This window comes from Anas platyrhynchos, chromosome 4 (genome assembly GCF_047663525.1).
Source record: "Anas platyrhynchos isolate ZD024472 breed Pekin duck chromosome 4, IASCAAS_PekinDuck_T2T, whole genome shotgun sequence".
NCBI classification, from domain to species: domain Eukaryota; kingdom Metazoa; phylum Chordata; class Aves; order Anseriformes; family Anatidae; genus Anas; species Anas platyrhynchos.
The window spans coordinates 32,491,887-32,519,390 of NC_092590.1; positions in this window are offsets into that span (position 1 = coordinate 32,491,887).

The window sequence follows — 27,504 nt, forward strand, 5'->3', positions numbered from 1 at the left end:
CAAGTATAAACTTCTGCTGGATTAGAAGTAAAGTATTTACTGAAGAATTAAAATGCCAAATCTCACACAGCAAGGGATAGGAAAACATTGTCATTCTTATTTAGACTGACCTTTAGATCAATGACCCTCTTCTCTTGCCCTAAGCATCTGTCAGACAGGTGCTGTCACAAAACACTGTTGCTAACCTGCAGCCTTCAATTCTGCTCTCTTGCTACACACTACAGTTCAGGTTACACCTACCATCCCCTAAACCATTAAAAAAAAACTTCCTGGTTTTGCCTTCAGGGCATTTATTGTAACTAACTTTCTTTTCTCGTCATTATTTAAAAAGCCAGATGGTAAGGGTAACACTCACTTCCTGTGATGTAGTTTTCTTGGATAAGGATAACTGTCAATCAGCATGGTTTTTACAGTAAATAATGAATTTATTCAGTGCTACAGACAAACGAGAGTGAGTTTTAGATAGAATCAACAATTTCAAAACCTGATCATAGTTTTAAAACACTTGCAATTCAGCTTGTCAACAATGAACTACAGAATGCCAACCTGTCATTTCAAACGAGAAACACCTCGACATTCTTGAATAGTGTTGATGAAAGCATTTTTTTTTCTTCTCCTTTTTTGTTGTTATCTTTCACTTATGTTGTGGCTACTACTTGGTTCGAACATGACTTTAAAGTTCTTTTTAGCATTCATTAAGGGTAAAGAGATATGTACAATGACAACCACCAGTACACTGCCATCACTCAGACTGATGGGATTTTTGTCTAGGGAATTAATTTCATTCCAACCAGCCACCAGGCTGCTACATATAATTAGTGAATAAAATAAAATTTAGCTTAATTTTGAACCAGATTGCTTTACAAGCAAGGGCACAATTTGCTGAGGAGTCAGATTTCAGCTTCTTTCATATAGAAACATTACAACCCAAGCAAAAAAAATAAAGAAGTAGACTCACCCAAGGACGTGTCACAAAGAAGCCACAAAATTATAAACGTGCAGATTCAGACTTCAAACAGATATGATACAGCAATTCACGTGACAAAATTGAAGTGGCTTGGACCTAGAAAGGAGAAAAGATATTACCAGCAGTAATCTATAACCAGAGCACTATTCTAAAATTTCAGGATAGTAATTATGTTGCAGAACTGAATGCTTTCATTTTGCTGTGTAGCTTTTAACCAAGGACCTACATTTTCCTTGTTATTTGGCAAGTGTGTGCCTAATCAACCTACCCCCTTGTATAAATTAATTGCCATTCTGAGGAATATTTCTATGAATGAAGAGAATTGTTGAATTCATTAAATTTCTGAAATCCCAGGCACACACAGTGAAATAGATGTGTATCTAGGAAAAATAAAAATGACACAAACTTTAAGCATATACATTTTTCACAGAACTGCCTACACAATTCCCCTGCATATCTTCCTTCTATTACTTAGCTAAAACAACCCATATAAGGAGAAATATCTTGGCAATTGTTTGTCCTTATTGTGCTTTAAATTCAACAAACAGAACAGCTGGCATTCAGAGAAATGACGGAAACTTGTAAAGTTGTATAAGCTGTGGGAAAATTTGCAGGCTGGCTGCCTAGCTGTCTGTTACCCTTTCTTTAGGTGAAAGACTCTGGCAATCTGATTTTCATACTAAGATAAAAGAACAGTCAAGCTTTATGCTGTTATAGCTTACACCTGACAAGTTAGTTTACTTCAGCTAGTGTGTGGGGAGGTGTTGTCATACAGTAAATTAGAGTGCTTGGTTTTGAAAAGGCAATCTTAAACTAGGACTGGATCCCAGTAACCCAAATAGGAGCTTGCTAGCTCTCCAGTTGAGCTGCTGCATTTGTTGGAGCCCTGGACATGCATGTTACCATTGCCATGTCTGACTACAGATGCTTTTGCTGGAAATCGCTGAAAGACAAAGGGCGAGGGGGTGGTTAAACGAGGGTCCACACAACCAAGAGTTAATCACAGTAATTGCTAGAACCTCCAAATTCAGTAGTGGTAGGTAAAGACCACAGGGAAACTACTGAAGGACGGAGCAACAATGACTAACTTGGTTTCTTGTGCTTTGACTGACTGCTCCTTACTATCTGCATTGAGCCCAAAGGTGGATTTTTAGGTGAGCTGTTTCTCCCTGTGCTTTTGGTTAAGGGAGGTACTCTGAACATTGTCCCTGAAATAGTTCACTGATAAGGCTAATACAGACATAGGACTTGGGGCTTTAATTATTATTTTTTTAAAAATCTAACCCACAAGAGCGTGAAAGCACAGCTTCAGTACAGTGAACACCAGAATAACAGGTAGGGAGAGAATTTTTCTGTCAGGGAGTGAAGACTGTTCCCTTCCTGCACACTGGAAGTTCACTTGATTGGAAATTGGAGAAATATTTGGTAGTTGTTACAAATGCCCTACAAATGGACTGGGGAGGAGCTCTCCCTTTTTCAGGGAAAGTGAAAGGCAATTAAATTGCAAAGCATCCATATATTCAAGAACTTGACTTTATTATTATTATTAATATTATTATAGCAAGAAAAAGAGTTCAGGAAATATACCAACAAAGTTTATATATAATAATATCAGCATGCTTTTTTATTTTTTATTTTTTTGTTTGTTTATAAGCACTGTTCATCCCACTGTTATCATCTGCTCTAAACTGCTCAGGGTAGTTTGTTCTCCATGTCTCACTTTCCAGCTCAGAGAAGCTGTATTTTTTGAAGTACAATGCTTTTCTAATTATCTGAGGTGTAGATAAAAACTGTAAGTAACCAGCTGTACAATTTCATGCCCTAAAATGCTATTTATCATCTTTAGAGAGGACTGAAAATGATTAATCTTGATTTCATTTTTAAGAAAACTTGACAGGCAAGAAGAATACATCTATAATTCTGGTCATCTTCCCAGAATCACAGAATCATTTAGGTTGGGAAAGACCTCCAAGACCACCAAATCCAACTGTTAACCTAGCACTGACAAGTCTACCACTAAACCACGTTCCTAAGCACCGCACCTACATGTCTTTTGAAAACCTCCAGAGACAGTGACCCAACATCTTCTGTGATATAATGTGAATATGGCTTTATAAGCACAGCTATGTTTTAAACAAATATTTGATAAGAATGTTCAGAAAATCATACTTCACTGTTCCTTTGGATACACGTTAGAATTACAATCCCAGTTATTTGCTGAAAGAAAGCTTTAAAATATCTGTCATGTGTAAGACAAAGCAAAGACTTGTTATTTTGATACTTTTCAAGATCATACAGTCTTACTCACAATACTTAGAATATACAATTACTTCTAGAACATCTTACAGATTCTCAATTTCCTATGGTAAAAAGCTTCATACTAAGAATCTATTGAGAAAACAGATCTTCACATTCTGGAGCATCCCTGTATCTTGCCATATGACATTATAGTGAAACTGATGTTTTTGGTCTTGCATCACTCTCCAAAGAGACAAAGATTAATAATAATTACACTCAAATAAGTAGATTTATCTTTTTAAGCAAGTTAACATAATTTTTAATTATACATCAGTAACAAGAAGACAATATCTTCATTAATGCTTCCATGGAAAAAGGGTTGTTTGCATTTTTTTGTTTTGTTTTGTTTTGTTTTGTTTTTGTTTCCCCACAAACCAGTGTGCTCTATACATTTTGAGTGTAATGTACAGGAGTGAAAAGGGCAACTAAGCTTCACACAAAATGCCAGCTGTATTTCAAGCCCAACTAATTTGAAAATAAATCATTTGGAAACCCCCCCTAAACTTCACTTAAAAAACAAATATATATATTATATATTATATATTATATAGAATATATATTATATTCTGGCAGAACCTAGTCTTCCTCTCTCCCTCATAGTCACAAGACAGAGATTTTGAGCTGCTTAAGAGCCCAGCCATAGGTTGTCCTCTCTGTAATTGGTACAAAATGGAGAGTACCTTGAATGATTAGCTTTCCCCGGCTGAATAGCCTTTGGTTCTAGGCAGTCTTCTGCTTTCAGTGGCCAATTTTCTCTGGAATATGAGTTTCCTGTGAGCAGAAATAAAGCACATGTTGAAGGAAATAAATGAGATGATGCTTGTAGAATGAGTCATCCAATATGTACTAATGGCAAGTTTAAATCTGTAGTCCGGATATAACTGTCTAGCTAAAATGAAAATGTGTGCTTGTTTCACAGTTACAACAGTATGCAAAAGACCTTTTTTTTCACTGAAAGAACTTTTAAGAATTTCTAGGTAATGTAAGATTAACAAAATGTATGCAAGAAAACAAAATTATGCATATTTTTATTTTAAATGCCTACGTGTGAATGACCTGAAAAGTTAAAATGCACTACAGAAAAGCTTGTATTGGGCACAAAGAGTTCCATAGACGTTTTACTGAAATATTTTCCCAGTTACACCTGGAAAGAAGACAAAGTGTCAACAGGGCATAATCTGGTAATTTCTATAATGGAACTAATATTGAAAACAGTTCAACGGGGTTGTTCACATCTACTTGTGCTCTCTTTTCTTCAACAGAAAAGTTCAAGATTTCAGTTTCTCTATTCATTTTGCACCAATAAAATATAGTACCTCTCACATGATTGTTTTCCAGCTTCAGTAGTTTATATTTCAAACAAGGCTTTTGTTCTGCGTAGACAATGAAAATGAGCAACAGAGAGAAAAACAGAAAAATCACTGTCTAGTAAAGAACTGTCTGAACTAGTTTTATAGGTGAAATTTACAGAGAATTATATAGCTCTCTGGCATGATAATTCTGAAGATAGATGAAAGCACGAAATTAAGAAAAGGCAAGGCTTGGGACTACAAACTAGACTGAGAATCAATTATTAAATTCCATATCTAGAAAACATTTCCCTATGTAATTGTGACACTTAATGTAACATCCACCAAATAGATAAGAATTATTCCCATGCAGCATGTGAGAAGTAGGAACAATTCTCAGATACTCATTGCTCCATGCCCCTAGAAAGGTAAAAACTTTGCAGGATAATAAGAATATAAACATGTAACACATCCAAGGACAGATATATAAGATTTAGATGATTAATCTGGACAATAGAACTTCCAAAAATGCCTTAGACAATAGAGTGACCCTACAAACCAGGAGGCACTGCAGTCTCAGTTGTTCTGACATGCAAAATCAGTACATAGTCAGCTCATCTGACTGCATCAGTATGCCTTCTGCCCAAACCCCATATAATTATATCTTTGAGGGAGAGCTGAACAAGTATACAAGAAACTGATTTTAGGAAGACATGATTTCTCTGAAATATATGTGAATTCACAGCCCACATCTCCATGAAAGACACAGCAGTCTTGCAAGAGAAACTTGCAATACAGAACCTGGCTTCTCTCACAAGTTTTTTTCCTCCCATCATTTTAAGTAATGAATAAATGTCATAATTTAAAAAAATATCCTATTACTAATTAGCACAAACATAAAAGGAAAAATAAAAATCTGTTAATTGTGCATTTCTAACATATCATTTCAATCAATGCTGAGAAAATTATAACTTCAACAAGTAGACATAAGTACATTCATGTATGGACTGTTTCTTTTTGGAAAGGTCAATGAAATGTCAAAAGCATAACTAAAAAATGAGAAATTAATTAATATTTAGAAGTTGCAGCTTGCCTGTTGGTATACATTACATCTAATTATGTACTTCACAACCATTACAGAAAAGAAATTCATGAAACATTTACAAAATATGTTCAACACATTGTTCATGACTAGATTAAAAATACTTTGATAAATACAATGAATTGGAAATTGACTCTTCTTATTTAAAATATTTTGATTTAAAGGAATAAAGTGTCAGCAGAAAGCATACCTGCAAAAGACCTAGAATACATATTGTAACTTGTAATGTATTACCATGAATGAATAAAACAGACTACTACATACTTACCTTTACTTTTATTATTATAATTGACTAGCTATATATGCTATTAAAAGTAGTTTAAAATAGTAAATGCATTCCTGTGAAATCCATTTTAGAGAAAAAAAAAAAATGTATATTTTGAAAATTGCAATACAGCTTCTGGCAAGCTGCCAATAAATGCCACAGATTACATCACAGACCACTGGATGTTTACTGTATAGTAGCCAAAAATACTGTTAGTATTCAAAAAACCTTCTCTCCAGTGTTTTTCAGCTTGGAAATGTCCCAAAAATCATAGACAAAATAATAACTTCATTTTTTTATAAATCATTCTTTTAAAAATTATGCTGTGTGCAAAGCATATTACTAAGACGCATATTCTCATATCCTTCTTCTCACTGGATATTTTTTTTGTTGGGACATGCAGCAGAGTGACATAAAAACAAGTGAAAGGATAATGAAATCTTTCTCCAAAGGAATGAAACCTGTGCAGCAGCAAGACAGCCCTCAGTTGGACTAGAAGGGAGTCAATAGGAAAGTAGATGGTTACCAGTCAGCAAGATACTGTCACTGTCATTGATTCTATTAATTGCAATTTAGTGTTCCTAGATTTTCAGAATGCTGATGTTTCCTTTCTAACCACTGTGAAAATCATTTGTTCACCTTTTTCTTTCATATTTATGGAAGTAATCCAACCTTACCCTTAATCCCAAGAGCTCTTGACACCTGGTACTTATTGGCAAAGAAAAATCTCTACTATTTTATAAAAATATACAGGTGACAAAACATCTCTAGGTTGTCACAAGATGGATTCTTGAATTATTCCAGTGGAGCACAGTGGCAAATAGGGATGCACACAATTGTCTGGTAACTTGCATGCAAGCTGGTGAAATTGAGACCATATTGATCGCATTTTAATTGAGACAAAAGAGAAGACCTTTGAAGAATGCAGAGTCTACTATCTTTATATTGATGGATTTGCTGGTGCACCGAAACATAAGAGCAATTAACTGTTAAGTTAACCTTATTGTGTTTTAAGCTGTTCAGTACCCTAGGGGTAGAAGATATATTAACTTTATAAGTCTTTTTCAAAAAGACTTTTAAAAGAATTACCAGCACTTGTTGTTTTCTGGTACAGGTTTCATGAAACTGATTGATTTATATTAGTACATATTATTCCTAAGGACACTAACTTCCAAAGTAAAGGTTATTCATATGTCACTAATTTAGGTTTCTACTCAGTGCAAAAGAAAGGAAACGTTTGATGACTCTTAAAAAGCAAAACATCTCTACAAACAAAACAGTCAGCAACGAAGAGGCTGACAACACAAGAAACATCATCAGATACTGTACACCCCTCATCACAGAACCACAGAATGGCCGAGGTTGGCAGGGACCTCTGAAGATCATCCAGTCCAACACCCCTGCCAAGCAGAATTACCTAGAGCACATTGCGCAGGATGGCATCCAGGCACGTTCTGAATATCTCCAGAGAAGGAGACTCCACAACCTCTGGGCAACGTGTTCCAGTGCTCTGTCACCCTCACAGTAAACAAGTGCCCCCCCTCATATTCAGCCAAAATTTCCTGTGCTTCAGCTTGTGCCTGCTGTCTCTCATCCTGTCACTAGGCACAACTGAAAAGAGACCAGCTACATCCTCTCAACACCCTCCCCTCAGATATTTGTATACATTAACGAGGTCTCTCCTCAGTATTCTCTTTTCCATCAAGGAATTTAATTAGAGTTACACAAAATAAAAATATTCAGGTGAAAATATGGTTTTAAAGCTAGATAAAGAATAATTAGACAGCTCACTCACATAGACAATGAAAAAAGACACTAAAAAATCCATGATATGTGAGATGCTTCTCATTGAATTTTATTTTTTGTTATCTTCTTTTAGTGTAAAATAAGATGCATTGTACTTGTAATAAGATGCATTTTTTAAACACTTTTGGTGTTCTACAATTTTCCTGAGTATATCAACATATAACCATCAACAGCAAGTGCATTCTCTGGAACCTCAGTATAGCTTTTAACTTTCTTCTGATATAAACCCAGCTTTTTATCTCTATTTTGAAACATCTGCACCAAGTCCATTTGCTCCTTCTTCCTAAGGCAATCTTGAGATCCAATAAGCCTGAGGTTATTTCCATTCCTTAGACAGATAGTATCTCTCTGTCACAAGGTCTAATGTACTGTTTCTACACAGCAATACAGAGCTTTTTTTTTTTTTTTTTTTTCTTTTTGACTTTAGGAAATTCATTATTATTCTGAAAGAGGGAAATAGTTATAAGAAGAAATACCTTATTAAGGAAAAGTAATGAATTTCAGGCACAGGGAAGAGGTGTACTAATTCATTTCTTCAACTGTTGACTCCAAGATGCTCTGTGCTGGAAATAGCTAGGATCTGTTCCTTCTGTGCTCTGAAAAAGGTGCAAGATTGTAATTATTATTGTTATATTAGTTTGGCATCTACAGTTAGTCCTCATGATCCAAGATACTCTTATCTTGTAATTAGATCTGGAAAATATTATTTTCACTGAAAATAATACACACAAAAGATTACTTTTGCACCTTTTGTATGCACAGTGCCCTTTATCTAAGAAACTTCACTGTTAGGAGGTCATAATAGCATTACAATTATTAGCTAGCTAATAATTACAATATTATACGTGGGTGAAGAGGTGGATATAATACACTTTCTAATAACGCATAATCTGACAAATGTGTCCCTCTTGCATTTTCAAAATATTGTACCAAACAAACCAGTACGTTCACATGTATTTTTAATTCAACAACCATTTTTTCCAGTATGGTTTTAGCTTAGGCAGTTTACCATTCTAAGCATTTGACTTCCACTTCTTCAGACTCAGCTACACAAGGGTAGCTAAGGGTGCATTGTCTCTGTTTCCTGACTGAGTAGATATTGTTATATTTGTAAGTAGGACAGCTTAAAGCAACATCTGACTATTGCATCTATATTATTTACTCCTCTCTGTTAAAGATTTTAACTCTTCCAAGCAAGCCTAAACTGATGTGAAATCATAGTTATGATTCCAGTCAAAGAATTCAGAACAAGAAGAATGTCCAATTTCTGCAAGTACCTGGCATTTACTGCCATTATATCCCTCTTTATATTGCCACATTTGTTTTACATTACCATTATTACCCCCATTATAGTTTTGCCACTACTTTGTAGATAATACTCTAAGCCTCAGAAAGGCTAACAGCATGGTCTAAAGGTAGTTTATGTGGCTAAAACAGAATTTAAGGAATTCAGAAATATAGTGCTGTAGACACCACTGAACATATTTCACACCTGAACTCACCTGACAGCAGCATTGTGAGGAGGAAAAAAAAAAATCTCTTCAATTTTCTTAGCCTTTAATACAGTTTGTTTTCTGCAGGAATTCATCTCTCACGCAAAACAGCTAGGCACATATGTTCTGACTAAACAGTGCTGTAATCCAGCTGTCAGGTGTGCAGCACTTCAGGTCCACCTGTAGACCTTAGAAGGCACTGATCCATAGGGATGCTTAAAGGTTGCCTTACACATGCATACATATGTGTATAAATACATGTATATCCACATACAAACAGCAGAGACCACATCAATGATGCCATTTAAACCAGTTCCAGTAGAACAGAGACTCTTTCTTCCAGTCCCAGGACTGAATGTTTTCAAGATCGTTTTTTAATACAGTAATAGTTAACAATAAATGTACAAACCTTCCAATAAGTATAAAACAGAACCTATTTCTCCCACTTACGAGTACTTAGCTATTAAACACTCTTCTGTTGGGGTTCTTTCTGGCCTTATGTTGTGTTTTGTTATTTTTTTTGTTTGTTTTTGTTTTGTTTTGTTTTTTCTCATCTTCAAAATGAATGCTGTTTCCACTTTATATTATGATTATGCTATTATAATATATAAGAGAATAGTATATTCCCCAGTAGCTAGGTAATACTCTTGGAAAACACCCCCTAAACCAGATCTCCTATTTCTTGGATAAGTTCTCCGAAATAGTGAATAAAGCTCACTGTTTCTGGTTTAAAAAGATGATTCCAGCTCATCTGACTCTTATAGTCTTATACTCTTAGAAAATAACATTTCTTTAAATCCGAAATGAACAAAAGGACTTTATTAGCTCATGTTACTTCAGATACAGTTCCCGTCATTCTATCCCCCAGTTCTTTTACAACAATGAAAAAAGTCTACATACAATGTTGAAGTGCGAGAAGAAAAATCTTAATCTATTGATGTCACAGCCACACAGATTTCAAAAGAAACTTCTAGTTAACAAGCTGGAAACGTGAAGCATGATAACAAACAATGCAAGACCCTGAGCAGTTTACAAGGGCTAAGAGCTAGACAGAAGACTACTTTGCAAATTAAATCAAGTAGTTTCTGATCTAGTCTTGGTTTTGCTAGGTGAGCTTGGACAATCACAGCTTCTATGCATACTGATTTTCTCCCTAGATCATGGGTTTTTGCTGTAAGGAACAGTCAGCATTCCTTAATAATTTCACAGAATCACAGAATCACAGAATCTCTAGGTTGGAAGAGACCTCAAGATCATCGAGTCCAACCTCTGACCTAACACTAACAGTCCCCACTAAACCATATCCCTAAGTTCTACATCTAAACATCTTTTGAAGACTTACAGGGATGGTGACTCAACCACCTCCCTGGGCAGCCTGTTCCAATGTCTAACAACCCTTTCAGTAAAGAAATTCTTCCTAACATCTAACCTAAAACTCCCCTGGCGCAACTTTAGCCCATTCCCCCTCGTCCTGTCACCAGGCACATGGGAGAACAGGCCAACCCCCATCTCGCTAGAGCCTCCTTTAATATACTTATACAGAGTGATAAGGTCACCCCTGAGCCTCCTTTTCTCTAGGCTGAACAAGCCCAGCTCCTTCAGCCGCTCCTCATAGGACTTGCTCTCCAGGCCCCTCACCAGCTTCGTCGCCCTTCTCTGGACCCGCTCAAGCACCTCGATGTCCTTCTTGTAGCGAGGGGCCCAGAACTGAACACAGTACTCGAGGTGCGGCCTCACCAGAGCCGAGTACAGGGGGACGATCACCTCCCTAGCCCTGCTGGTCACAGTGTTTCTGATACAAGCCAGGATGCCGTTGGCCTTCTTGGCCACCTGAGCACACTGCTGGCTCATATTCAGCCGACTGTCCACCATCACTCCCAGGTCCTTCTCTGCCTGGCAGCTCTCCAGCCATTCCTCTCCCAGCCTGTAGCTCTTCTTGGGGTTATTGCGCCCCAGGTGCAGGACCCGGCACTTGGCCTTGTTAAACTTCATACAGTTGACCTCAGCCCATCGGTGCAGCCTATCCAGATCCTCCTGCAGAGCCTTCCTACCCTCAAGCAGATCGACACACGCACCTAGCTTGGTGTCATCTGCAAACTTACTGAGGGTGCACTCAATGCCCTCATCCAGATCATTGATGAAGATGTTAAAGAGGACCGGCCCCAGCACCGAGCCCTGGGGGACGCCACTAGTGACTGGCCTCCAACTGGACTTGGCTCCATTTACCACAACTCTCTGGGCCCGGCTATCCAGCCAGTTTCTAACCCAACGAAGCGTGCGCCAGTCCAAGCCAAGAGCAGCCAGTTTCTTGAGGAGAATGCTGTGGGAAACGGTGTCAAAAGCCTTGCTGAAGTCAAGGTAGACCACATCCACAGCCTTTCCCTCGTCCACCCAGCGCGTCACTTTGTCGTAGAAGGAGATCAGGTTCGTCAAGCAGGATCTGCCTTCCATAAACCCATGCTGACTGGGCCTGATCGCCTGCTTGCCCTTCAAGTGCCGCATGATGACTCTCAAGAGGATCTGCTCCATGAGCTTCCCTGGTACTGAGGTCAAACTGACCGGCCTGTAGTTCCCCGGGTCTGCCCTCCGGCCCTTCTTGTAGATGGGCGTCACATTTGCTAGCCGCCAGTCAGCTGGGACCTCCCCCGATAGCCAGGACTGCTGATAAATGATGGATAGGGGCTTGGCCAGCTCCTCTGCCAGTTCTCTCAGTACTCTTGGGTGGATCCCATCCGGCCCCATCGACTTGTGCACATCCAAGTGCCGTAGCAGGTCACCAACCAGTTCTTCGTGGATGGTGAGGGCCACATCCTGCTCCCCGTCCCCTTCCACCAGTTCTGGGTACTGGGTATCCAGAGAGCAACCGGTTTTACCACTAAAGACTGAGGCAAAGAAGGCATTGAGCACCTCCGCCTTTTCCTCATCTCTTGTAACTAAGTTTCCCCCCGCATCCAGTAAAGGATGGAGATTCTCCTTAGTCCTCCTTTTTGTGTTGATGTATTTATAAAAGCGTTTTTTGTTATCTTTAACGGCAGTAGCCAGCTTGAGCTCCAGATGAGCTTTGGCCTTCCTAATTTTGTCCCTGCACAGCCTCGCTACATCCTTATAGTCCTCCCTAGTGGCCTGCCCAATTTTCCAAAGATTATAAACCCTCTTTTTCCTCCTAAGCTCAAGCCACAATTCTCTGTTGAGCCAGGCTGGTCGTCTTCCCCGGTGGCTCATCTTTGGGCACATGGGGATAGACCGCTCCTGTGCCATTAGGATTTGCCTCTTGAATAGCACCCAGCCTTCCTGAACCCCTCTGCCCTTCAGAACCGCCTCCCATGGGACTCCACCAACCAGTGTCCTGAGCAGCCTAAAGTCAGCCCTCCGAAAGTCCAATACAGTGGTTTTACTGGTTCCCTTCCTGGCCCCGCCAAGAATAGAGAACTCCACCATTTCGTGGTCACTCTGCCCAAGACTGTTCCCGACAATCACATCCTCCACCAGTCCTTCTCTGTTTGTGAAGAGAAGGTCTAGCAGGGCACCACCCCTGGTAGGTTCACTAATCAGCTGCGTCAGGAAGCTATCTTCCACTTTCTCCAGAAACCTCCTAGACTGCTTCCTCTGGGCTGTGTTGTGCTTCCAGGATATGTCTGGGAAGTTGAAGTCCCCCACGAGTACAAGCGCTGACGATTTCGCAACTTCTGTCAGCTGCCTGTAGAACTCCTCATCCGTCTCCTCATCCTGGTTCGGCGGTCTATAGCAGACCCTGACCAGGACACTAGCCTTGTTGTCCCTGCCGATCCTAACCCAAAGGGACTCGATCTTGTCATTCCTAGCCTCGAGTTCTACAACATCGAAAGACTCTCTAATATAGAGAGCCACACCGCCACCCCTTCCATGCTGCCTGTCCCTTCTGAAGAGCCTATAGCCAGGCATCGCAGCACTGAAGGGGACGGGGAGCAGGATGTGGCCCTCACCATCCACGAAGAATTTCCTAGATAAGACCCAAAAAAAATGCATTCAGATATATCTGCAATGCCAAGCAAGGAATTCATCAGAAGCATTTACAGTGCTGGACTGTGACTTCAAGTGAGGCACACCTGTCCTGAACCCCAACTGCCAGGACATACTGTTCTGTGCTGTAATAAATCAGAGATACAGCTAGCTACCTGCCAACAGCATCAACTCCCATAGACATCAGAAATTTGGATTCCAGAACTGGATCCCATATTCACTAAATAAGGCTCTGTTGCAGGTCATGTTCTAGCTGCATGATATATTAAAACAGCACAGACAATTTCTGGGAAAAAAAAAAAAAAAAGTTAATTGTTGCCCTTTTCACTACTGTTGGATTATCAGTTTGACTAACTGTTTGACTTCATTGTTTGCAGTTTCCAGTTGTTTATGGAATCTCTACTGTACACAAATTTCAACCTGTGGATTACTTATAAATGGCTGATTGGAAAAACATTGGTTTAAATAGGCCTGATTCTCATGAATATTCAATAGTATATTTTTTCGCATCGCATTGTTTTCTTTCCCTGCCTGACTGACATAATCATTTGAAATGGCTCTGCTTTCTCTCACATCTAATGCTATTTTACTCATAAAAGTTGGATATGTGCCCAAAAATGCATCTTCTTGAGTAAATTTCCCTGCATAAATACTGGGGAGAAGAGGTTGGACATGAGTAATTCAAAAGCCCTTATACACAGTCAAGCCCAGATTGTATTGGGAAGGCAATGAGATTGCTCCTTTGCTGCACCCTGTGAAGTGATCTAAAAATGGAAACTACAATGCTACTCAGTTAATGGAACGGGCTACAGCGTGATTCAAGACCTTCCTCTGTCATTCAGAAATGACCATGGACTGACTTTGAGAAAAAGACTTCTACTTCCTGCAATGTATGTAGAGTGATTTACTTTGCATTATCCATTACAAACTTGTATGGGTCCCACTAAAATCTGCCACAACCTGAGACAGTCATCACGGAAAACACTGGGAGATGTCTTGTTCAGAGCCTGCCACTGTATATGTAAAGCCCAGTCCATTTTCCCTGGTGGATCACTTCACATTTATCTATCATTTTGCCTATCATTCAGTTGTTACTTAGGTCTTGTAAAGTCCTTCTATGAATCTACACTGCCTATGCTTACTACCTTTAATTACATTATCATCCGTAAACTTTATGACCTTCAAAAGTGTTTGTCTCTAGCCAAGACATTCACCTGTGTACCTTTCAGCCACCTATTAATCCATGTCAAGATATTTCCTCTCATCCCTTCAGATGAATTAAAAATTTTTAAGTTTTGCCTTTTGAAAACTTCACTGAATTGGGATCAACCCATCAATAAGCTTGCTGGCACCTTGAAAGGATTCCAAGAAGCCTTACAAAGACAAGTCTTCTGTCACCGCAGCTCTGCTGAACACCATTCTGCAGACTGCCTGTCAACAGAACTTCTGCCAATCTGCCTGGTACAGGAGTCAGACTGGTGAGCCTGCACTTCCCCACACTGACCCCAACCATTTTATGTATTTATTTATTTAAAGATGTTAAGAGTTGCCATTCTCCTGCCTCTGGATACCACGGCTGTATCAAAGCGTGTCTAATAACATCAGTAAATATTCTACTTCATCCTTTTCATTTTGGAGGTTCCCTCTGTCTTGTACTGCAGCTTCTTCTGCAGTCAGTTTATTTTCAGATATCCTGTGCTGAGCCCTTCCCATTGGATCCTTTTCCATTGGATTGGCCCAAAGAGGTTCAGACATCATAGGCACATTTGCAATAAGATAAACATGTACATCCTGGGTCCTTCCATTTGCTCCAGGATTATATATGGTATTTATAAATAAGGCTATGATACATAGTCAGGATGGAAATTTGTTCATGACTGGCAGTTCGTGCACGCTTGGCATGCAAAAAAAAAGTGCTTCAAATATTGTATAAATGCAATTCATGCTTTGACAGTCAAGGCTTTTTTGTGCACATGTTTTTTAGCACTATGCGGAAAATTCGTATCTCTGTAATTGTAACAGAAAATAAAGAATTTGGAGTATAAATATAAATAATTACACTAAAAAAAAAAAAAATACATGGAATATAAAGTCTTGAGTAAGTTTTCACAATACTCCTCTGCTTTTGTTCAGTTTATATTCCTCTACTGCAACCACAAGTATACCTAATGGTATAATATGTATAACAAATAGACTGGTCACCTTTTTAAGATATGAAGCTGGTTCAATGTTTTTATAAGAAATAAAAACAATTGCTGCTGGTTTACTATTAGAGGGTTTATGATATGTTCAAGATTTGATATGAACTTGCAATAAGTATTAAATCAAAATTACATCTAGACTTTTAAGGAAGCAACATATTCATATATTTTCATCCATCTTACAGAACTATATTAAGTATGTAGCTTATTCACTGATGATTGGACTTTACTTTCAGTGATTCCAGATAAAATAAATATCCACTTTCTTTAATTAGATTTAATTAGAGTTTTCAAGGTAACCAATCACCATTCTATGTAATTTTGGCCTCACAAAGGTACATTTCTATACCTTATCTTTTTTCTTGATATACAAACCTGCTTCAGTACTTTTGTTCTAAACACAGGATCATGACCTTTATTTTGTAATGAAGTCACTCAAAAATATATTGACCTTATCAAGGATACCTATATGAATAAATAGTAGAGAAGAGCCTGACTGCTCTCAAAAAGAACAGACATTTCAAAGCAGGAAAAAACACCAGCCAGTTACATGTTTACCTTAAATAAGGACATAAAGGTGAACTTGGTCCTGCTATTTCCGAACAGAGAGCTCACTGCACAAAATAAGATCCAGGAAAGGAAAGAGTTAAGCAACTTTAAAATGTGTTTATTTAGTCTGACCTTTCTCAAAGCTAGCTAGTCCAACACACTTGGGCTGCATACTTCCTCCCTCTGTAGTCTATGAAATTTCCTCTGTGCTTAATCCTCTCAGCAGCTTTGTCAACATCTTCACTTTCTTTGAGTGCTCTCCCCAGTCCTGAAAATACTGTGGCAAAGCACTCCAGTGAGTCTTAATCAACTAAATACAGGTCACTTAGGCTCTGTGGCAGGAGGTTATACTGGCACAGAGGGCCAGAAATGTATGGATACCTGATTCCTGCCACACAAGTCAGCAAAAGCATGCCCATTTCTCTTTTATCTAGATTGCCAAAGTTTTGGTATATTCAGGGCTCACTGATTTTAGCAGCAGTGCAACTCTCACCACAGTTAATACATTTATGTAGAGTACCAAGAGAGGTTAAGAAGCCAGAATTTGTCTAACACAAGTATGAAAGCATTTCTTTTTCATGGTTTAAATATAAGCAATGGAAAACAGGTATATTCCCACATGCAAAGAAAATATGTTCTTATATGGAAATGAGTAAAGGCACCAGTTTCTTTCAATATGACTGTTTCTAGAAACATTCCAGGGATACATCTGAGACAAATTTGGAAATGCACTATCTTTATGGTCACTCTGTGAAGGGTTCAGTACTCTATCATTGCGTATAAAAGCAACTGGCATGATGTCACTCTTCTGTTGGTTAAAAACATTATTGAAAGGAAAGGACTGTTCTTATTCATTGGCAAATGTGTGCTTTAATGATAATGCTTTTTATCTCCCAGTTTTGTATAGTATCTTGTGATTTCATAGTAACCATGGCAACTATTCATTTTTGTTCTGAATAAAAGGAGTGTTGTAAATCCATGCAACTTACTGGCATATAAATTAAGGCTGCCTGCTGGAACTAGCATGCCAGAGTTCAGTTTTCCCACTTAGCTTTAAATTGGCATGTTCACTGTTGATGAGGAAAGTATCAGTCTCAGATGAGGTGGAAAAAAAGAATGTCCTGAGTGGGTAGAAAAGGTCATTTAGTTCAGTGCACAAAACACAGGTGCTGATGACTACCAACTGAGGATTGAGTCAGTCAGGGTAAGAAAAGAAAATATTGGAATTACTTTTTGAAAAGCAATGGCATTAATATGAGCTAAGAGGAAAGAAGAAAAGGGGGAGAAAAAAAAAAAAAGTAAAGAAGGATTAGAGGTGAAACTACAACTGAAGTGTACCTGCCTGCCTCTTAACAAAAGCAGATTAATTCATAGGCATAAAAACACATTTCTCCCACCTTGACATATGCTACAGTGTACAGCATCATTGACACAACACACAGAAGCCCCTCGCTGCTGACTGTCCTGCTGCTTTTCTCCCGTCCAGTGTACCCCTTACAAAACATATGCCTGTACCTAATCTCTGATCCCTCCTAAAATAAAGTCCCTGAACATTTATTGCTACAGTTGCAGTAGGACCACAAAATTCAGTGGATTAAAGCATCTCACCAAGATATTTTTCCCTTCCTTGCTCACCCCAGTCTGTTTCTCCTCTTTTGATTTTAGTAAAGCAGAGTTTTACATTCCAGTCAGTTAATGCTAAAAGCTACAATTACACTTCTGTGTTGTGGCAGCTCTCTGCCTTCCCAGTGTACCTGAAATTTCAAATACATTCCCTGCTATTTGGCCTTGGTCTGGTCTCTCATCAACATAATACAGGAGCATAGAATAATTCAGGTTGGATACGACTTCAGGAGGTCCTCTAATCCAACCTGCCTCTCAGAACAGAGTCAAAACTGATTTCAGATCAGGTTGCTCAATCTGATTTCAGCAGAGTTCTCCTTGAGAAGTCTGGGTATAGATGAAAGAAGAAACAGCCTGCAGCAGAAGTAATAATGAGATGATTTGATGAAGGGCATCGCAACAAAGATTATCATAATAGTCATATTTCATTTTAATCCAAACAATAGCTGATCTTAAATATTATCCCCAGAATTACTTTCAGAATTCCCCATCCAACCTTAACACCAAATTTCATGGCACTACTTCTTCAGATAAATTTCATCATGACTAAAAACTTTGTGAATTGAAACCTGGAAGATTTATACCCTTTGATCTTTTCAAGCCATTATTATAACATGATCTTCCCAAGCATTAATTAATAATAAATGCTTCATCCGTCCTGAAGCCAAGCTATTTTTTCAGTCTTCCCAGCTCTATGAATCCTAATTCTATTAAAAAAAAAAATAAGCTTAGTACTAGCACCTCTCCGTTTCCAGATGCTTAAGTCTCTTAGCTACAGATTTGATGCAGCAGCATATTTTAGTATTATTACTTTTGAGCTTAAGCTAAAAAAAAAGTACCTGTTTCTTTCTTTCTTTTTTTTTTTTTTATCCCATTTACAAACGTATTTTACTTCAAATGAATTTCAACACATACAAGCAAAGCATTCAGTCTCTCAGATTCTAGCAGCAGTTTTCTGCTAATAGACTAATGAAAGGTAAATAACACAAGTGAAAATCAGCGGATGGATTAAAGTCAGTTTTGACAGATCTGCTAGTCTATGCAGGGAGAGCTCTGACTTGAGCAAGCTTTCTTCAGAGTCAGAGATCACTGCTTCAGTGGTTCTGCCTCAAATCAGACAAAGCTAAATGGAGATAATATCATATCAAAATAGCACACCTTGATCCTGTTCACAGGAATATGCTAAAAGCAAGGAGAATTTTGTCTGTCAAGAATCTAGGTGAAATAGGAACTAAAAACTCTCCTGCACTTTGGTGGGGCACAGAGTGATTCAGAAACTGATAAAATATATTTTTTCACTCATAGGAATTTATCATAAGAGGAAAAACAAAAGCAGGAGAGAGCATGGAGAAATTTCAAAAAAGCATATGAAGCTTAAACACAGGAAGGACTCATTTCCTATTCCCAAATGTCAAAATGCTTGATCTTGATATCATTCACAAAACTGGCAGGGTTTGCCCTCTCTAGTCTCCCCCTGGGGAAAGCTACCCCATGAGAGTCCAGGCACTGTAAACATGTGGTCTGTGCGTGAGCGCCTAGAAATCCAAACTCAAAGACTTATCATTCTGTTTCTGAGCCCACAACAGCCCCAATAATGGCCCAAGCCTGTGAGTAATGGTTTGTGCTTTCCTATATTTGGTAACAGACTAAGGAGTGCTCCAATAGACCAGATTCTGCTATGGTGTGGAAGACACAGAGGCTGTTTTCACAACAGAAGTATGAGCATAGCCCCTCTTGAAATGGCAAAAGCCACTCTCCATCATGTATTTTTCCATATTCAGTGAAATCGTCTACTGGAATTTATGCACATTTATACATAATTTATGCACAGGAAGCATGGGGTTATCTGTTTTTTGGTTGTTTTTTTTTTTTTTTTGGCGATGCATCAGCAGCACAGACTGAATACCTTTTCCACATACCACACAAACTATGCTAAATCTTGATATGAGTCCTTTCCTTAGCCTGGCAAATTAAGTAAACAGGAGCCAAATGTGACAAAATTATCTTTACCATAAGACAAGATAGAACAACACTACCAGCAGTGTGACTTTTACATTTGGAAAAGCAAGATCTGGAAGACATCGTCTTAGTTACAGTAGAGGAAAGCATGATCCAAACCCTAAAAACCAACATGGACAATCAAGAAGAACAAAGCCAAAGTCTGTTTAAGAACTGGTGCAGGCAGGAGTCCCTTAAAGGTGGAATTAAACAGGCTTTGAAAATCATTCTAAGATTCAACACTGAAAACTGCAAGCACACATTGAATCAATTAGACACACCATTAATTTAGTTTTCTAATTTTATCCACTTAGGACATTGGATTTACATACTTTACCCAATACTTTTCCTTCAGATTCTCAATTTCTCTGCTGGATATGACTCTACAGGACAATAAATAGAGTGAGCAAGCTTGAGTCTTTAGGATTGGAATCTCAATTTACACTGAGATTCCCATTAATATTAGCAAAGATTAGATGAAGCATAGCCTTTAGCACATTTTGACAGCTACCAGTAGGACTTACAATTCAGAGGGAGAGGAACTGAAGCTAAAACACGATTTAACCAGAAAAGAAAAGCCCAAACCACAAAATGTATTATTGACTCACATCTCAGCAAAAATGCTCCAAGATCTTCTGCATCAATACATGATTGGATCAGTCATTTTATTATGCTGAACACAGTAAAGATCTATAGGTCGGGTATAAGAATGTTTGCTTTATATTTTCTTGAGAGGTGAAACTTCTTAACTGAATCTTACACTTAATCATTTCCAAATCCCAAGGTATATCTGCTGATCCCTGTTTCGATTTAAAATAAAATTCATTTTCTGGTTTGCTGCATGACTTTTATTTGAGACTTGACTTAGAGATTTATGAACGGGATATAGCTTTTCTTGCTGAACACTTGAACAATCTTGGTCCCTGTGGTGATTTCCACATTGCTGCAAGTGGGAAGAAACACTCGCTACTGTAAAATGATATGACATCCCTACTTCAGAAGCCAAAACAAATTTTTTGAAGGCTGAAGTGTTCAGTTGCAGGAGGAATAGAAACCCAAGGGGATCTAGCCCTGGCAGTATTCTGAAAAGTCAATGCCACTTATCAATTCATTGCTTCTTAATTAAGAAACAGAGAGTATCTGGGTACACAATGAATCAAAGTCTACATGGAAACAGGGGGACAAGGAGATTATTGATTGAACTCTCAGTTTCCCCTGTAGTCACTAACATTGAAATTTGACTTTGACTCAGAGTGGAATGATTTCTGCTGAAGATATCTGCTCCACACTGAACAATGTACCATGAAGGGAACTATTTATAGCAAATGGACCGTAGGGTTCTGAAGATAGAGTTGAACAAAGCACGGTACACCAGCATGACCCCCCGCAGCATGGCATTGCTGCTGCTGCATTTTATGGGATAATGTGTTAAGCAGTGCTGACTACCTGTACCCTCAAACTGTTTGGTCCCCCGACTTGTGATGCCCTTCCCAGCACAAATACTGCAGAACTGCTCTTTTCAACCTGTTCCAGTACCTACCTCGCCCTCCTTCCCAGCCCCCCACCCCACCCCCCCCTCCCCCGGAAAAAACAAAACAAAAAAAAAGGGGGGGGGGGGCACTAATTTCTTCAGTTCTTCAGTACAAAAGGTAAAATACAAGTGATCAAATTCAAAATCGCAATGCTGAGAATTTCCATTTGGTTGCTTGCTTGCCACTGGAGGTTTGCTCAATATCTAGAAACACCCTGCTTTTGACAGAGCCTAACATATTCATCGCCCAGCTCACAATGACTGAGTTTGAGTAATACATCACAAACATGCTCCTCAGTACACCACCATGAGGCAGTTTTCTTTAATGTCATTAGTAAGATTCCTATGAGAGCACACCACAGGTCCATCCTAACATATATGAGTCTACTTCCAGAGGAAACCTTTCAAAAAAAAAATGCATGTACTATGTATAACATACATACATTTAATACACATTGAACTTTAGAAGTTACATAGGCATTTGAAATACGATAAATGCCTATGACTTTAAAGCCAAAGCACTTTTTAAAATAGGATTTGGTGCCTATGTAATAAGGACAGGGAGATAAGGGTTAATTGGTTGGCTTTGTGTTTTGATATTCAGTGCCTGAAATCAGTAAGGGAGCCAGGTGACTCTGTTCTCTCTAAAACAACACAGTAGGAACCTATCTAAAAGTACAGGTTCTTAATGTTATTAGAGGTCTTTTCCCTGTGCACTTATTAAACTTTCAGCCTTGGACTCAGACATACAGAAAAGTGAAAAATGGCATAAATTATCTCAGAAATGAAAATTATTCTGTTCAAATCCATCTGAAGAAGAATCAAATACAGATGAAAAATTTTTTGGATTCAGATCTAAGTTTAGCTGGAAAACACACAACTAACTCAAAACAGTAATATCAATGTTCAAGGTATAAAATCAGACAAAATTTATAATAAACGATTAATTAAACTACACCTTCACAAATGAACCACTTGGAAGCTATGTATCTTGGAAATAAGCATACATCAGTGTTTCAGATATTATACTTTACATGAAAATAAAATGGGACATTAATCACTAATTCACTGATGAATATAACGTGCTCATATTTTAATGAGCCAGCTGAAAATTTTACCTCTTTATAGTTCTGCTTTGCAAAGCACTTCCCAAATAATTAATTTCAAGCAACTTACTTTATTCTATCAGTATCTTCCTGACTATCTAACATTGCTCATATATTCAATTTCCAGAGCATTTCACTTCAAAATGAGATGAACAGAAGTGTGACTCCTGTACACCTAGGAGCGCTGAACCATTTGGCACTTCCTTAATCACAAAGCACAATCACTGTACTGGAGAAGTCTATTGTATTTATTTCACTTGGACCACAGTATAGGAAATTCTCTTTTTCCATCAAACAAAAGTTACAAAAAATAACATAATGGAACGTAACCTTTATTCAGTGCTTTATGTCTTCAAATATTCTGCAAGCACTAATCTTCACAAAATCCTTTACAGTTAGAAAGCATATATTTCCAGCACTTGATTTAAAATTGAAGAAAATAGCCCTATCAATCCTAGATATATGTATGCCTCCAGAAATCCACAGCTTTTAAAGTATTGGCTTCACACTATGTGTAAGGAAGGGATTAGCCTGTTTTTACTGCAAAACACAGACACAACATCAAGGGTTCAACCCACTTCAAATCAGGAACCAAGTCAGTCTTGTCTGCCTGTTCAAATTAAGAAAAAAAGACCAAAAGACAGACATCTTCAGTCTACTGAGTTGTATTCTAGAAGTGCTATCACCCTCTGGTGATTTTAGCAGAAACCCATGGTAGCTTGGGTACTTAGGTTAAGTGTTTAAGATCACAGTAAAATAGAATATGTTTGGTAAAAAAAGGAAAAGAGGGGTCAGCATCTTTCAAGACCTGTCACGGGCCAAAGATGACCTTTACAAAAACATCAATAGATGTTTTTGTATAAAAAAGCCATCTAGGTCAATTATACCTTTTTTGAAAATCCCTCCCAGCTTGACTGAATCATTCAGTAAAGCTTGCAGAGGAAAAGACAGTTGCAGTCAGGATTAGTCTGCCAAGCAGCGTTACCTTCACCGTTTGCCAATTCCTCAGATAGCAAACAAATGCTAATCCCGGGCACTCATCATTAAGCAACTCATTTCACCCTGCTTGTACAGACTTGTGACTTCTGTTCAGCATATTTTTGAACATGGTAACAACAATAAATATTCAACCCATCCATAATGTCATTTGATGAACATAGATGCTCATATCTGAATGAATTAGATAAAGATATCCTGATGTTTCTCTTACTTGCTATGATTGCCGGTCATTCAAAAAGTTTTAAGTTAAATTGCAATAATGAACTGGGTACACCCAGTTAAGACTGATGCAAAAATGGCATACAGAATTGATCAAAAGGAGACATATAACCAGTTATAATAAAGACAAAACAGGACCAATTTGTGTAATGCACAAGGGAACAAAACATCTCAGGGAACAGACTAGCCAAGGAGGCTTAGATACTGGTCTCAATTACATGGATATAAATCTGACCTAAGTTCCACTGACATCTGTTTCAAACATGTATCTTTAATTGAGATCAAAATCAAGCCAGTGTTTCAAATTCTGGTAGATCTCATATTCTGTCTGCACTATATTCCCAGACAAATTGAATGACTAACTGATTCAAGCAGGAATTCATCTCAGTCATGTCAAAAGTCTCTAGAACGCAAGCTTATGTCACATGCAAGCTATACTAAGTTCTATTAAGATAAAATCTGATGTGAATTTAAAAAAAAAAAAATAGTTATACCAAGAAAAAAAAAAAGTGCTGTAATGGTAATCAAAACTGTACCAACACAGTGATTTTTATTTTTTTTTTTTTACAACTGAATGACAAAGCTCTTACTTTACAGGGCTGATCAGAGAATACATACAGGATAGAAGTCATTATTCCAACCCTTAGTTTGCAGCCCCTAGCAAAACACATCTGACAAAAACAGCTGAAAATGAATTTTTAAAGATTATCACCAAAGACACTGCGCAAATACAAAGTGCAAACTCTACCAAAGCTGTAGTTCTGCTGCTAAGGCTGTGGTTCCTGAGCTGGCCTCGTTATCTCTCTTATACAGTATAAAGCCATTAAGCATCATCATCAAAGATACTTTTATGATGTCTTTTTTTTTTCCTTAAATAAAAAGAATGATGATCATACTAAAATATTTCCCCTGGACAGGATAAAGATGTATGGTCCTGTTTAAATCCACACTTTGAGTAGATTATGGTATGTAATACTCAGTGTGCACTCTCTTAATGGAGAGATTTTGAGAGTCTAAAGACACAAAAACAAAGATCCAAGATCCAAATAGCATCTAGCCCTCAGCAATGTTCAAGGGGCAGTCAGTCAGATAGCAAGTCACTTGATGACTCTTCTGCACAGCATCAGATAATACAGCCAAATGAGCATACAGCTTAAGAGATTTTTAGTACCTAGTGACACAAATCCAACACTCAGCACACCTGAACTGTATCCAGGAACTGTCCCTTTTCTTAGACATCTGTACTATGTCCAGTACAAAGAGACCTGGAGCTCACCTGTGGCTCTGCATGCTCCTGACACACAACACCTCAGCACCAACAGTGGTCACACAACACACTTCCACCACATCAAGAGTGTGCTTGTTTAACAGTAGGATCTAATTGTTTTATGGAGCTCATGAGGTTCAACAAGTCCTAGTGCAAGGTCCTGCACCTGGGCTGGGGCAATGCCAAGCACAGATACAGGCTGGGCAGAGAATTGATTATGAATAGCCCTGAGCAGAAGGACCTGGGGCGTTGGTGGAGAAGCCCAACATGAGCAGGCAATGTGTGCTTGCAGCCCAGAAAGCCAACTGTGTCCTGGGCTGCATCAAAAGTAGTGCAGCCAGCAGGGTGAGGGAGCTGATTGTCCCCACTCTGCTCTGCTCTTGTAAGTCCCCACCTCGAGTACTGCATTCAGCTCTGGGCCCCCAGCACAAAAAGGACAAGGAATTATTAGAAAAGTCCAGAGGAGAGCCATGAAGATGTTCAAAGGGCTGGAGCACCTCTCCTATGAAGACAGGTTGAGGGAGTTGGGGTTGTTCAGCCTAGAGAAGAAAAGGCTCCAGAGAGACCTTATAGTGGTCTTCTAATACGTAAAGGCAGGCCTACAGTAAAGCAAGAGAGGGACTTTTTGCCATAGGACAAGGGGTAATTGTTTAAACTAAAAGAGGTTTAGATGAGATATTAGAAAAAATTCTTTACTCAGAAAGTGATGAGGCACTGGCACAGGCTGCCCAGAGAAGCTGTGGATGCCCCATCCCTTGAGGTGTTCAAGGCCAGGTGGGATGGGGTTTTGAGCAACCTGGTCTGGTGAGAGGTGTCCCTGCCCATAGCAGGGGGTTGGAACTGGATGTGCTTTGGAAGTCCCTTCCAACCCAAGCCGTTCTATGATTCTATTCTGTTTACTGTCCCTGTCTATTCCTCTTTACCTTGAAGTAGGATTGCTTCTGTACTGTTTCTTCCCACTGAGACAAACAGGAAGTGATGTCCATGCTGAAAAATGGCCAACACTCTGCAAGTTTCTAAGGAGATAATTGTATTCTTTCTGCTGACTGAGACCAAAGCTTTCAGTTTTGAAGAACAGAAGCAAAAGGAATCATTAATCATAAATATTTCTTTGCTTAAGCTATTCTTTCTATCAGACCTAGTCTCCAGAGACGGTAGGAAGCAACAGGTTACAGGGGTACATTGGATATATACAAGAAAAAGTGAAGCCAAGGGAAGCCCTTTATGCATTCCAACATCCACATGTTTCCCTGATGAGGTTAAAAAGAAGCAAACACAGCTTAACTGCAGGGTTATTATGTTTGTTTTATATAGCTCTTGAACAGCAGAAAACAGACAACACTAAATCTCAGACAAATCTGCTCCACCTGCAGATTATTAGATATCACGTTAGCATTTTCCGTATTTTGCATTGATTAGTGCTACATCCTTCACTTAAAAAAAATCAAAATCAAGTGAAAACAAGGTGATTCCCATTAGGGGATCTTTTTTAATCGAATCTGTCAGCAAGATGTCCACAGGAGACACACTTAATTCAGGAAACTACAGGACAAGAGATAGAGAACTTTTTTTTTTTTTTTTTCAGGTGTACAAAAAGAGAGACAGAGAGAGAGAGAGAGAGAGAAAGGATACCTTCACTATAACCATGGTGGAGTGATTAGAACAGTCCCTATGGCCTCCTTCCCCACTTTCATTGTCACCAAAAATAAACCACTTTTATTTCTGCAGCAATCTCTCACTTACTACTTGGTGATTCAGAGGAAACAAACACGCAACAATTTCAGTCTAGATACCTGTGATTTGTGGGCACAGGAACAGCAGAGTTTGCATGCTGTTTCTGAGTCTCTGAGGTACTGGTTCTCATAAAGATTAAGTCACAATGTTTGCATTAATCAACATTTCTCCAGCTGTATGTTGGCACCGTAAAGCTACACGAGATTCAGGAAATCTCTAATAAGCAGCAGCTCATGTGGAACTCTCAAGTGAGGTCCTTACCCAGGCCAGCCAGCTGTTTCTAAATTCTGCTTGCAGATATGTAACTCAAATTCTGTGTTATGAGTACTGGGAAATTTATTTTAATGATGGTCAGAAGAAATTCTCCAAAACAGAAAGAAGTATTTCCTTTCCAAATATTTTCATCTCAACTTGCTTCTGATTAAACTGTATGCTCTCTTATGGAAATTTATTAAAATACTAGGTTATGATCAGAAATAACCATTAGATTAGGGACAGTCATCAGCTCTTCCTTGAATACTTACGTTTCCCGCCTCTGTGCATTCCAGGGAAGACAGGGAACCTATTTGGCCTTATCTGTTATTGTATCATAAAGCAGGGTACCTTGCACTGTACCAGCTACTATCAAAATTTCCCTTAGTGACTCTCCCCCTCAATAAATCCATCTTGTGTTTCTAACCATTTGATCATTTCTATACCCAACAGCTGCATCACAGATTGTCTAACTTCCCATCCTCAAATCATACAACACAAGACGTTCTCCCCAGTTATGATCATGGACAAGGCTCATGTTTAATGAGTAGATAATTATCCAACCTATCTTCCAGAATTTGGGGAAATTTTATAAACATGAAAAGACAAGAAAAGATATGTTTTGGACCAAACCAAATATGTATCTTTACCTCTGCCAAGCCAAAATACCAGACCAGAAAGCATTCAGATCAATAATGAATAAAAAATTTAGCAGGGAATATGTGTGGGAAGAGTAAAATCAAAAGTTTCAAATCACCCTATCTACTCAAGGATTCAATACAAACACTGCTTATTGTCCAGCTCTG